Source organism: Trichechus manatus, unplaced genomic scaffold, assembly GCF_000243295.1.
Source record: "Trichechus manatus latirostris isolate Lorelei unplaced genomic scaffold, TriManLat1.0 scaffold00036, whole genome shotgun sequence".
Classification (NCBI taxonomy): Eukaryota; Metazoa; Chordata; class Mammalia; order Sirenia; family Trichechidae; genus Trichechus; species Trichechus manatus.
Window position 1 is genome coordinate 15366267 of NW_004443972.1, and position 12442 is coordinate 15378708.

At 40.0% G+C, this 12442-nt stretch overlaps 1 protein-coding gene across 1 annotated transcript in view; it reads right to left on the bottom strand.

The window, feature by feature from the left end:
* Window positions 1–12442, bottom strand: part of LY75 (lymphocyte antigen 75) — a 146104-nt gene that overhangs the window by 15918 nt on the left and 117744 nt on the right. The gene's annotated exons all lie outside the window — the stretch shown is intronic.

The following is a 12442-nucleotide window of genomic DNA, read 5'->3' on the forward strand; positions in this document are numbered from 1 at the left end:
TTCTGTTGAGAAATTTGTTATCAGTCGCATTTTGCTCTTTTGTTGTTGTTGAGAATATGCACTGCAAAACATACACCAATTCAAGTTTCCACATGTACAATTCAGTGACACTGATTACATTCTTTGAGTTGTGCAACCATTCTCACTCTCCTTTTCTGAGTTATTCCTCCCCCATTAACATAAACTCACTGCCCCCTAAATTTCCTATCTAATCCTTCGAGTTGCTGTTGTCAATCTGATCTAATATAGGTAGATCTTAAAAGAGCACAGTGCTCAAAGCGAACACTCTTTATGAGTTAAGCTAAACTATTTTTTGGTTTTAAGAAGACTTCAGTGGGTATTTTTGGTTTAAGGTTTAAAGATTAACTCAGGGCAGTAGTTTCAGGGTTCATCTAACCTCCATGGCTCCAGAAAGTCTGGATTCTGTGAGAATTTGAAATTCTGTTCTGCATCCTCCCCCCCACCCCCCGCCACCACCGCCACACACACACACACACACACCACCTTTGATCAGGATTCTTCTACAGAACTTCTATCAAAATATTCAGTCGTAGCCAGGCACCATCCAGTTCTTCTGGTCTCATGGCAAAGGAGACAGTTGTACATGGAGGCAATCAGCCACACATTCCATATCCTCCTCCTTTTCCTGACTCTGCTTCTTCCTCTGTTGCGCCAGGTGAACAGATACCAATTATTGTGCCTTGGATGGCTGCTTGCAAGCTTTTAAGACCCTAGGCACTACGCAACAAACTAGGAGGTAGAACAAGCACTAAACACATTATCAGGCCAATTAACTCAGATAATCCATGAAACCATGACCCTAACCAAGGAACCCATGAAACCATCCCAAACCAAGGAAACAAATCCCATGAAGTGTTTGGCTGTACACAAGCAGCCTCAGCAGCTTTTTTTTTTTTTTTTGGTCACACAACTTTTGTCAATTCAACTTTTTACAGTTGTACAACTTATTGACAGCAATTACATTAATTGGCTGTGCAACCCTTACCCTTAATCAATGATTTTTCCATCACTGTAACCCAAAACTGAGTACTCCATAAGCACTGACTCTCTCTTTCCCCCTCCTTCCTACTCCTAATAACTACTAAGAATTTTGGTCTCTATACATTTGCCTATTCTTGTCTTTTTATATAAGTGAGGTCGCACAATATTTGTCCTTTTGTGATTGACTTATTTCACTCAGCATAATGTCTTTAAGCTCCATCCATATTGTACCATGTATCAAGACTTCATTTCTCTTACTGGCTGAGTAGTATTTCATTGTATGTACGTACCAGATTTTGTTTATCCATTCAGCTGCTGATGGGCATTTAGGTTGTTTCCACCTTTTGGCTATTGTGAATAATGCTGCAATGAACATTGGTGTACAAGTCTCTTGAGTCTCTGCTTTCCAGTTTTTTGGGTATGTACCTAGAAGTGGAACTGCTGGGTCATATGGTAGTTCTATTTTTAGTTTTTTGAGGAATCATCACACTGTTTTCCACAATGGCTATAGTATTTTGCATTTCTACCAGCAGTGGATAAGGGTTCCAATTTCCCCACATTCTCACCAACATTTGTTATTTTCTGTTTGTTTTGTTTTATCTTAGCCATCCTATCAGGAGTGAAATGGTATCTCGCCATAGTTTTGATTTGCATTTCTCTGATGGCTAATGACATTGAGCATCTTTTCATGTATTTCGTGCCCATTTGAAGGCCCTCTTTGGTGAAATGTCTATTCAAGTCCTTTGCCTATTTTATGATTGAGTTATTTGTTTTTGTTAAGTGTAGAAGTTTTATATATATTTTGGTTATTAGATTCTTATTGGATATATGATTTCCAAGTTGGTTGCTTGTTTTCTCATTATTTTGGTATTCTGATGAACAGAAGTTTTTAAGTTTTTTTTTTTAACAGTTTATAGTGGTTTGGGTGAAAGGTTACAGGGTAAATTCATTTCCCATTCAACAAATTATACACATTTTGTTTCATAACATTAGTCACAATCCCTCAATGTGACAGCACTCTACCCACTTCCTCCCTGAGTTCCCTGTTTGCATTCACCCATCTTTCCTGCCCCTTCCTGTCTTCTGAACTTTGTTTTTGGGCAAATACTTCCCTTTTGGTTTCGTATGGTTGATTGTTGTGAGAAGCATGTTCCTCATGTGTGTTATTGTTCACTTTATAGGCCTGACTGTTGTCTGGCTGAAAAGTGATCTCAGGAGTGGGTTCAGTTCCAGGTTTGAAAGGTGTCTAACAGCCATAGTCTCAGTGGTTTCACCAGATTCTATCAGGCCCATAAGTCTAGTCTTTTTTATGAATTTGAATTTTGTTCTACATTTCTCTCCCACTCTGTACAGGACCTTCTACTGTGATCCCGGTCACAGGAGTCAGTAGTGGTAGCTAGCCACCATCCAATTCTTCTGGTCTCAGGCTAGTGGAGGCTGTTGTTCATGTGGTACATTAGTCCTTTGGACTAATTGTTTCCTTGAGACTCTGATTTTCTTCACTCTTCTTTGCTTCAGATGGAAGAGACCAATAGTTGTATCTTAGATGACCTCTCGCAAGCTTTCTTTTTTTAATAGCATAAAGGTTTATTGTACTCATTTTCTTCTTTCTGTAGGATTTCAAAAAACAACTTTATTGAGATATAATTCACATATCATACAACTCACCCACTTAAAGTGTACAGTGGTTTTTACTATATTCACAAAGTTTGACTTTTTTTTTCTCATTAACCAATTAGTACACATATTGTTTTGTGACACTGGTTACCAACCCCGACATGTCAACACTCTCACTTCACGAGCTTGAGTTCTCTATTACCAGCTTTCCTGTCCTCTCCTGCCTTCTAGTCCTTGCCCCTGGGCTGGTGTGCCCCTTTAGTTTTGTTTTTTTTTATGGGCCTGTCTAATCTGGCTGAAGGGTGAACCTCAGGAGTCACTTCATTACTGAGCTGAAAGGGTGTCCGGGGGCCATACTCTTGGGGTTTCTACAGTCTGTCAGGCTAGTAAGTCTGGTCTTTTTTTTGTGAGTTAGAATTCTGTTCTACATTTTTCTCCAGCTCTGTCTGGGACCCTTTATTGTGATCCCTGTCAGAGCAATTAGTGGTAGTAGCCAGGCACCATCTAGTTGTGCTGGACTCAGTCTTGGGGAAGCTGTGGTAATTGTGGTCCATTAGTCCTTTGGAGTAATCTATCCATTTGTATCTTTGGTTTTCTTCATTCTCCCTTGCTCCCAAAGGGGTGAGACCAGTGGAGTATCTTAGATGGCTGCTCACAAGCTTTTAAGACCTCAGATGCTACTCACCAAAGTAGAATGTAGAACATTTTCTTTATAAACTATGTTATGCCAATTGAGCTATATGTTCCCTGAGACTATGGTCCCCACAGGCCTCAGCCCAGTAATTCCATCCGTCAGGGAGTTTGGCTGTATCTACGGAGCTTCCATGAGCTTGCCTTGGACAAGTTGTGCTGGCTTCGCCAGTATTGTGTACTGTCTTACCCTTCACCATAGTTACCACTTATCTATTGTCTATTTAGTGTTTTTCCCTCCCCTTCCTTGTAACCATCAAAGATTGTTTCTTTTTGTGTGTAAACCTTTTCATGAGTTTTTATAGTAGTGGTCTCATACAGTATTTGTCCTTTCGTGATTGACTTATTTCACTCAGCATAATGTCCTCCAGATTCATCCATGTTGTGAGATGTTTCGCAGATTCATCATTGTTCTTTATCGTTGCATAGTACTCCATTGTGTGTATGTACCATAGTTTGTTTATCCATTCATCTGTTAATGGGCATCTAGGTAGTTTCTATCCTTTTGCTATTGTGAACATTGCTGCAGTGAACGTGGGTGTGCATATGTCTATTCATGTGACAGCTCTTATTTTTCTAGTATATATTCCTAGGAGTGGGATTGCTGGATCATATGGTATTTCTATTTCCAGCTTTCTAAGGAAGTGCCATATAGTTTTCCAAAATTGTTGTACCATTTTGCATTCCCACCAGCAGCGCATTAAGAGTTCCAATCTCCTCGCAGACTCTCCAATATTTGTTATTTTCTGTTTTTTTGATTCGTGCCAGTAATGCCAGGGTGAGATGGTATCTCACTGTGGTTTTGATTTGCATTTCTCTAATGGCTAGTGATTGTGAGCATTTCCTTATGTGTCTGTTAGCCGCCTGAATGTCTTCTTTACTAAAGTATCTGTTCAATTCCTTTGCCCATTTTAAAATTGGATTGTCTTTTTGTTGTAGAGGTCTTGGATTTTCCTGTAGATTTTAGAGATTAGAACTTAGTCAGATTTGCCATCCCAATTTTTCTTCCCCAGTCTATAGGTTCTATTTTTCTCTTTTGTTGAAATCTTTTGATGAGCATAAGTATTTCATTTTTAGAAGATCCCAATTATCTAGCTTATCTTCTGGAATTTGTATGTTGTTAGTTATGGTTTGTATCCTGTTAATGCCATGTATTAGGGCCTCTAGCGTTGATCCTATTTTTTATTCTATGATCTTTATAGTTTTTGGTTTAATATTTAGGTCTCTGATCCATTTTGAATTAGTTTTTGTATATGGTGTGAGGTATGGGTCCTGTTACATTTTTTTGCAGATGGACATCCAGTTTTGCCAGCACTATTTGTAAAAAAGAGTGTCTTTTCCCAATTTGATGGTCTTTGGGCAAAAGTGTTTAATTTTTATGAGGTCTCATTTATTTGTCTTTTGCTGTTTGTGCTTTTGTTATTATAGTAGATAATTCATTGTTATCATTGTTGCTCTTTTGAAAGTAATGAGTTTTCCCCTCTCTGGCTGCTTTTAAGATTTTCTCTGTCATTGGCTTTTAGCAGTTTTACTGTAGTATGCCTAGTATGCTGTTTTTATTTTTTTAATCCTGCTAAGAATTTAATGCACTTCTTGAATCTGTGACTTAATATCATTTGTCATTTTTGGAAAGTTTTGACCATTATCAGTTCAAATAATGTACCTGCTCCATCCTCTCTCTCTTCCCCTTTTTGGAATCAAATTACGTATGTGTTAGACTTTTCACCATGTCTTGTATATCCTCTTTGCTCTTTTCTATATTTTTAATATTTTTGGCTCTCCATACTATAATATTCTTTCTTGTTCACTAACCTACTCTTCAGTTTTAACAAATGTGCTATAAAACCCATCTACTGAGTTTATAATGTCAGGAGTATTTCAGTTGTAGACTTTTAATTTGTTTATATATTTATACAATTCATACCTACAGTTCTCAATCTTATTATCTGTTTTCTTGAACTTCTTATTCACAGTTATTTTAAAGTCCATTTCTGATAACTCTAATTTCTAGGTCAGCTGTTGGCCTGTATCCTCCCACCCCTTGGACTGTTTCTTTTTATGCCTGGTAATTTTTCATCAAATGCCAAACACTGTATAGGAAAAATTATAGAAGCCCTAGATAATGTTATCCTCCTCCAGAAAGAATTATGGTAGGCAGCTAGAGTAGTGAAGATCACCTCAATTCAATCAGGGACTGAGTTAACTTGAGAAGGTGTTATAGTCTTTGAGAGGCCCAATATCCATGGATCCTAACTAAAAATGTGGATATTAATTAGCATCCCTCCTCCTTTTGAGTTAAAACTCAAATTTTTGTCCCCTTAGCTCAACGAGACTGCCAAAAACTCAGCTCTGTTTTTAGCTGCTTACAATTTTAACAACTCTCCCAAGGGGAAAAATAGCACATAGAATTTTGGGCTCACCTCAACGAACTGCCACAGCAGCAACCTGATGCCTGTAAATACGATTCTTTTGGCATTTTATCCAGATTTTCTAGTTGTTCATAGTGGGAATATTAGCCTGCTACAAGCTACTCCATTATAGCCAGAGCAGGATTCCCTCTTTTACACTTTTGAACAAGTTTCAATCCATCTATCCATCATCCAGCCAATAAACATTTGCTGAGAAACACCTACGTGAAAGATATAACTGACCTTAACTTGATTACATCTGCAAAGACCCTATTTTCAAACAAGGTCACATTCACAGGTACTAGGGATTAAGACTTTAACATACGTTTTGGGGGGACACAATTCAACCCACACCACCACCCAAGTCAAGTAAAATATACAAATTACTTCTTTGTACACTTGTAGATCTTAAGCTTTATAAATGACAATGAACTATGATCGCTAAGTTACCTATTACTGACATATGTTATTTCTGTGACAGGTCATGTGTCAATTTTCCATGAAGTGTCCAACCCTCCCCTTCCTATAACCTCTGACTCCTCTGAACTTCTACAGGACTTTGTACTCTATTGTGTATGAGAGGTCTTTTCTGGTTACAGAACTAAAGACATGCTCAGGCTACCCCAGATAATTGAGATTTGTTGTAAGCATACATGGGGTAGTAAGAAAGCCAGTATACTATCTCAGCAGTCAAATAGGCCTCTTAGAGTTCTTATATCAGCAACCCTCTGTGCTACTGCCTAGTCAGCCTTTGACTTACGCAATTATCCCTATTTCAATTAGTTGTGGCTACGGTGGTGAACATTATATGGCATAAACCACGGGACCAGCGCATAAGAACTATATATAGGTAGACACTCTGCTCAGTAAAGGGGCTGAGTTACGCTTTCATGGCCAACACACATTCATATGACACTCATCAAACCCCGCTCTATGTTGTAGTCATCTGATACTTATCCTATTTTCCCAATTGGACTGTTAACTGCATGAGAGTAGAGACCATGCCTTAAATCCAACTATACCCCCAATAACAACCATCATGTTTTCTTGCACATAATACAGAACAGCATGCATAAAAGTGGGGCATCGCAGAGCTCTGGTTAAGCACATTAGGCTGTGGAGAAAAGTGTGGCTCTGACTACATGATCTTGGGTATGTTACTTAACCTTACTGTGTCCCAGTTTCCTTATTTGTAAAATGAGGATAACAGTATGTATCTCTGGAGGTTGTTGGGTAGAAATTGCTCTAGGTGGTGGGGATTCTACAGTGAACAAAAAGCAGAAATATTCCTGACCTCCTGGAGCTAATATTCTAGTTAAGGCAGGTAGACAAAACCAAGATAAATAAGTAAAATAACGTTAAATGTTATATTAACAATCTATTACTATGTGACAAATGATTTCCAAAATTAGCAGCTTAAACAACAGACACATTTATTATCTCACACAGATTCTCTGGGTCAGGAATTCAGAAGCAGTTGGCCGGGTGATTCCTGCTTGGGGGTCTCTCATGAAGTTGCTGTCAAGATATTGTCCAAGGCTGCATCCATCTGAAGACTTCAGGGGTGCTGGAGTATCAGCTTCAAAGGAGCCTCACTCATATGGATAGTGAGTTGGCACTGCCTGTGGGCCGGAGCCCTCACTTCCTCACCAGGTAGATTTCCACATATGTCTGCTTGAGGGTTCTCAGACATGGCGGGTGGCTTCCCCCACAGACAGCAGGTGAGCGCGAGGGGGAGATCAGCCTTGAAAGTTACACTTCATTATTTCCACAATATCCTACTGATTATACAGGTCAGCACTATTCAATGTGGGAGTGGGCTACACAAGAGCATGAATACTAGGAGTCAGGAATCATTGAGGGCCATCTTGGAGGCTGACAACCACAGATGGTGATGAGTGCTAGAGAGAAAAGTTAAAACAGAGATGGAAAATCCTGAGTGTGGGGGTAAGGGTAAAACCCTTTGCCGTCAAATTAATTCCGACTCATAGCGACCCTATAGGACAGAGTAGAACTGCTTCATAGAGTTTCCAAGAAGCGGCTGGTGGATTTGAACTGCCTACCTTTTCGTTAGCAGCTGAGCTCTTACGCAGTTTTGGAAAGGTGTCTAGGAAAGATCTCATTATAAAGGTGACATATAAACAAAGAGCTGAAGGAATATGCCATCTGATATATGGATCAGACAGAGGGAAAAGCAAGTACAATCCCTGAGATGGGAGGGACTGCGATGATGATAAATGATAACTGTAGCTACTCAAAGACTATTGCTGAACAAAAGCAATACATGATGAAACAAACAAAAGTCAATAAAGAAGCTGTATGCAGAAAAAACAAAACAGATTGTTAACTCACTTCCCCAAAACTTTCAATTGCCTTCTCCCTAGGCTAAGTTTAGCAGTAACTCCAGCTACTCCAGCAGTGAACCCCTTTTCTCATGCTATAGGTCAGAGTGTGTGCCCCAGAAATAAGCTTTAAGCACTACTCCAGAGATCTATTTTGACTTGGAGAAGAACAATGCTTAAACAGAGGCTGGATAACTCTTGTGAGGAAAGTTGTTGAGGTTCGTGCACGTCAGGAGGAGAAGGCTGAACTAAGGTCTTCTTTAATGCTAAGTATCTTTGCTATAATCCTGTTATAATTAAAAACCTTCCCACAAAGCTCTCTGCAAAGTGCTTTTCTTCACATCAGCCCTGAAAGATAGGTTATTATTAATTATGCACCTAAATAACTCTTTATAGGTTTTATAATTTTATAATTCTCTTTATGGATTTCATATGTACAGAAATTTACAGGCCTGATGAAAATTTTAAAAAATGGTATTTAACATAACTCCAAAAGTTTCCATATAGGTCCTCTGCCTAAAATTACCATGTGTTAAAGCAATAAAATATCAAATCCTCAGGAATATTTTGCATTACCAGTCAATTCTAGTAGAAATCTCTGTTTGCTTACAATTTTTTTTTTTTTTAAACAACCAGGCACAGCATAAGAGGAAGTGATCCTTGGGACATACTTGTTCTAAATGTTAACAAAGGAAAAGCAAAAGCAAATTATGTTTTTTTTTTTTCCTTCTCAGTAATAAGACCTTTGCTCCGCTTCCATTAAGATTTGAGTCTGCAGCCACTTACCTTCCACATGGGCAACCGTGGTGGTGATGGAGAAAAAGAGGTGCTGTTTATTATATATGGGACGGGGGAGTAGATGTTCCCAGTTCCTAACTAATCCTGATGTACTCTGGGCTTCAAGATCTCCCCCAAATGCCAAGGAAATCCAACCACTCTGACACTCCATCCTTTCTCCACATCACCCACTCCTTCCCAACCTAGTTCCCAGGGTGTCCACCCACACCTCTGCCCACCCTCCCCTCCTCAGAAGAGCTGTCAGATATTTACTCACAGAAAAGGGGTGCCAGTGTTAATCTGCACATTTCTCATTGGGCACAACTGGCCCATTTTCTTATAGATTCATTTTCCAGATTTGCCCTCAAAACCTAAAATAATCCACAAAAGGAATGAACTACTCAATGTCTATGATGAAAAATTGTAGACGACAATCCTGTTACAAAACTAGAATTTTCAACACACAAGCAGCACATGTTTAAAAGCTTCTCAACAATAAAACAAGAAGTTCTGAAATAATGCCTAATTGTAATTTCATTTTCTTTCTTATTGGAAGAAAAATAAACATTTATTAACAGTTCAAGGAGCTCTGGTGGCACAATGCTTAAGAGCTACGACTACTAATCAAAAGTCTGGCAGTTCGAATCCACCTCGGAAACCCTATGAGGCAGTTCTACTCTGTCCTATAGGGTCGCTAATGGTCAGAATCGACTCGACGGCAATGGGTTTTTTTTTTGTTTTTTAACAGTTCGAAGCTTACAAAAACACTCCAATACACCTGAGATAATTTCCCCTGAAATATAACCTTGCTATCCACAAGGGTCAGAAAAAATCACGAGTAAATTAAGATGATTTAATGCTTTGACTTCAGTTATGAATGAGTACATGGCAGGTAAAGTACTTTGAAATAAGTTGCAATCCAATTATCCCCTCACCTAAATTTTTTCATTCTTTTATTATAAGTTAGAATAAAATGCAGAGATGCAAATAAAAAATAACAAATGCACACAACAGTGAAGTCCCTGCTGTCATGGCAGAGCTTCCCTCTGGTAAGGGGTACAACAAACAAGAAGACGAATGAACAAGATACATTCACATATGGTTATGAACTTTGAAAGAGATAATGCTTGGGGATGTGGCAGAGAATGTGGGGGTGAAGGAGGCACATTTTTTGGGGGGGCAGTCAGGGATGCCTCTCTGAGGAGGTGACATATGAACAGAGATCTGAATGCTGGGGGAGGGAGGACCAGCGGCAGGTCGTCTATGTAGAAGGACCAGTAGGTGTCTGAGTCCCGAGAATATCAGCATGGGTAAACAGAGTGAATGGCGAGAGGGTGGTAAAAGAGGGGGTCAGGAAGGAAAATGGGCACTTCCTCTAGGGCTTGTACACTATGGCAATTTGAAATTAGTAAACTAGATACTGATTCATGTGATCGCTACAGAACATGCTTATATGCACTCATCCCATGCCACCTGTGGGAAATCAGAGACCCAATAAACATTTGATGATCGTCTCCAATGTGCAAAAAGCACCAATTCAGAAGAACTTTTCCAAGGGAAATCAGGAATTTAAAGAATGTTTTGTCCATTGTGATTTCCAAGATAGTAGCTAAGAATATAAGATTATTTTCACTAACAGACTCCAAAATAACAGCAAAATAACAATGATTTCATTTTCAACATTAAATTTATACTTTCTTAATGCCATAACAGAGAGGTTTTTTGTTTTGGTTTTTTTTTTTTTTTTTTGGTTAAGATCTTGCCATTCAGCTAAGGAGCACTGGTGACACAGTAGTTAAGCGTTTGGCTGCTAATCAAAAGGTTAGTGGTTCGAATTCACCAGCCGCTCCGCGGGAAAAAGATGTGTGAAGAGAGCAAAGGGAAGGAAACCAAGATTTACCAGGCCTGTAATAGGTACTAGATATATTTTTCTCGTTTAATGCTTACAATAGCCCTATGAGATAAGCATTACCTCCATTTTACTGAGGTGCAGATCAGTTGGGTAACTTGAGAAAGTCCACACAGCCAGTACTTAACTCCAAAGCTCATGCTCTTTCCTTTTCTAATCCTTAAAGCCTTCTGACTGAAAGAAGCTCTTCAATTAATAGCATTAATTTATTCAAAATGAACTTCTTCTAAAGCTTCTGAAAGCTCATGTATCCATACTGGATTTATAAAAGGAAAAAGAAGGTCCTCCAAAGATAGCCTGTTGCCTGTTGCTGATCAAAACAGCTTTGCTGAAAAGGAGAGGTATCAAAATCTAGAAACTGATTTTAAAAAAAAATCCGACAAGAAAGGTATTTTTTGACTGGTGTAAAGTATGAATGTATGGCAACACAGAAGGTGGCTTAAATGGGAGTTTACATATACTGGCACATGTCATGCAATACGGCATAAGGAGGGCCCAGAAGCACTCCACCTTGCATTGCAGAATCTCTAGTCCCATCTTGTCTTAGACAAAATTAATTACTCAGTCTAAACTGTGTGAAAATCAGCATATCTTGCTTCTGCTCCTCCGATAGTCACCAAATGGCATATGGTCATAAATGCTGGTCCACAAAAGCTTTTGGGAAAGGAGATTTGAGTTTGTCTGCAACTTTTGAGCTGCTTACTATGCTACTACCTTGAAAATAATCCTGCCTGTCAGCAAGTTTGGAGCAGGAACTCGTGATAAAATGGCAGTGAAACTCAGGAGAAAAACAAAACAGCTTCTTGTATAACCATTTTATTCAAACCTACACAAGTGTTCACTTAGTTCTTGTTTAGTCTTTAATTCCTAGAATTGTTCAATCAATAGTATTTTTGGATGGAAGGCTCCCCCAGTTTCCCCATCAACAATTTTTTTGACACGTTTGCATGGGAAACATTATTATTATTTTTTTTAAACTCATATTCAATAGAATTGTCTATTTTTGTCGAGTCATTTTGGAAATGACTAATGTGTCATTTTTCAGATTATCCTTGCACAACAGCAGACTAGATTTAAGATTTTAAAATCACGTGATTTATGTGGAATCCAAGTTTTGCCTGTTCCTGTCCCTCTTCGATCCACAGTTTATTTGGCTGGACTGTTTTCCCGTTTCAACAGCTAGAACACCATCCAAATGGACAAACAAGGCCACGGGGCCATTTCCCTCCACTCCACCCACGCTGCGCACAGCTGAGGAAATGGCCCCAACTTCCCGGCTCCTCACTTCAGCCCCAAATGGCCCTGGAACTGTGCCCGTCGTGGGACCCTATGTTCCTCTGTTCTCCTGTCAATTACCACCCGGCCTTTGGGGGCCCTCTCCGCGAAGTGGGGTCTGGCTGAAGATGTGGACACCGTGGAGGACAGAGGGCCCCCTCGTATCCTTGGCGACCTCCCTTCCCCGGGGGCACTCACCTGGAGCCCACTGAAGTGGGGAGTGGGGATGATCAGACACAAGAGCCCACAGGGGCGCGTGAGGCGGGCGTGCACAAGCGGGCGAGATGTCTGGCCCGTGATGCAGCCCCTCCCGGCTCGCCCTCGGACAGGCAGGGAGTGGAGAGTCTCCGCGGGGCGCTCGGGGCCGGGGCTCCCCGGCCGAGGAGAAGTTGCGGCAGGGGGCAGCTTACCCGCGGCGGCGG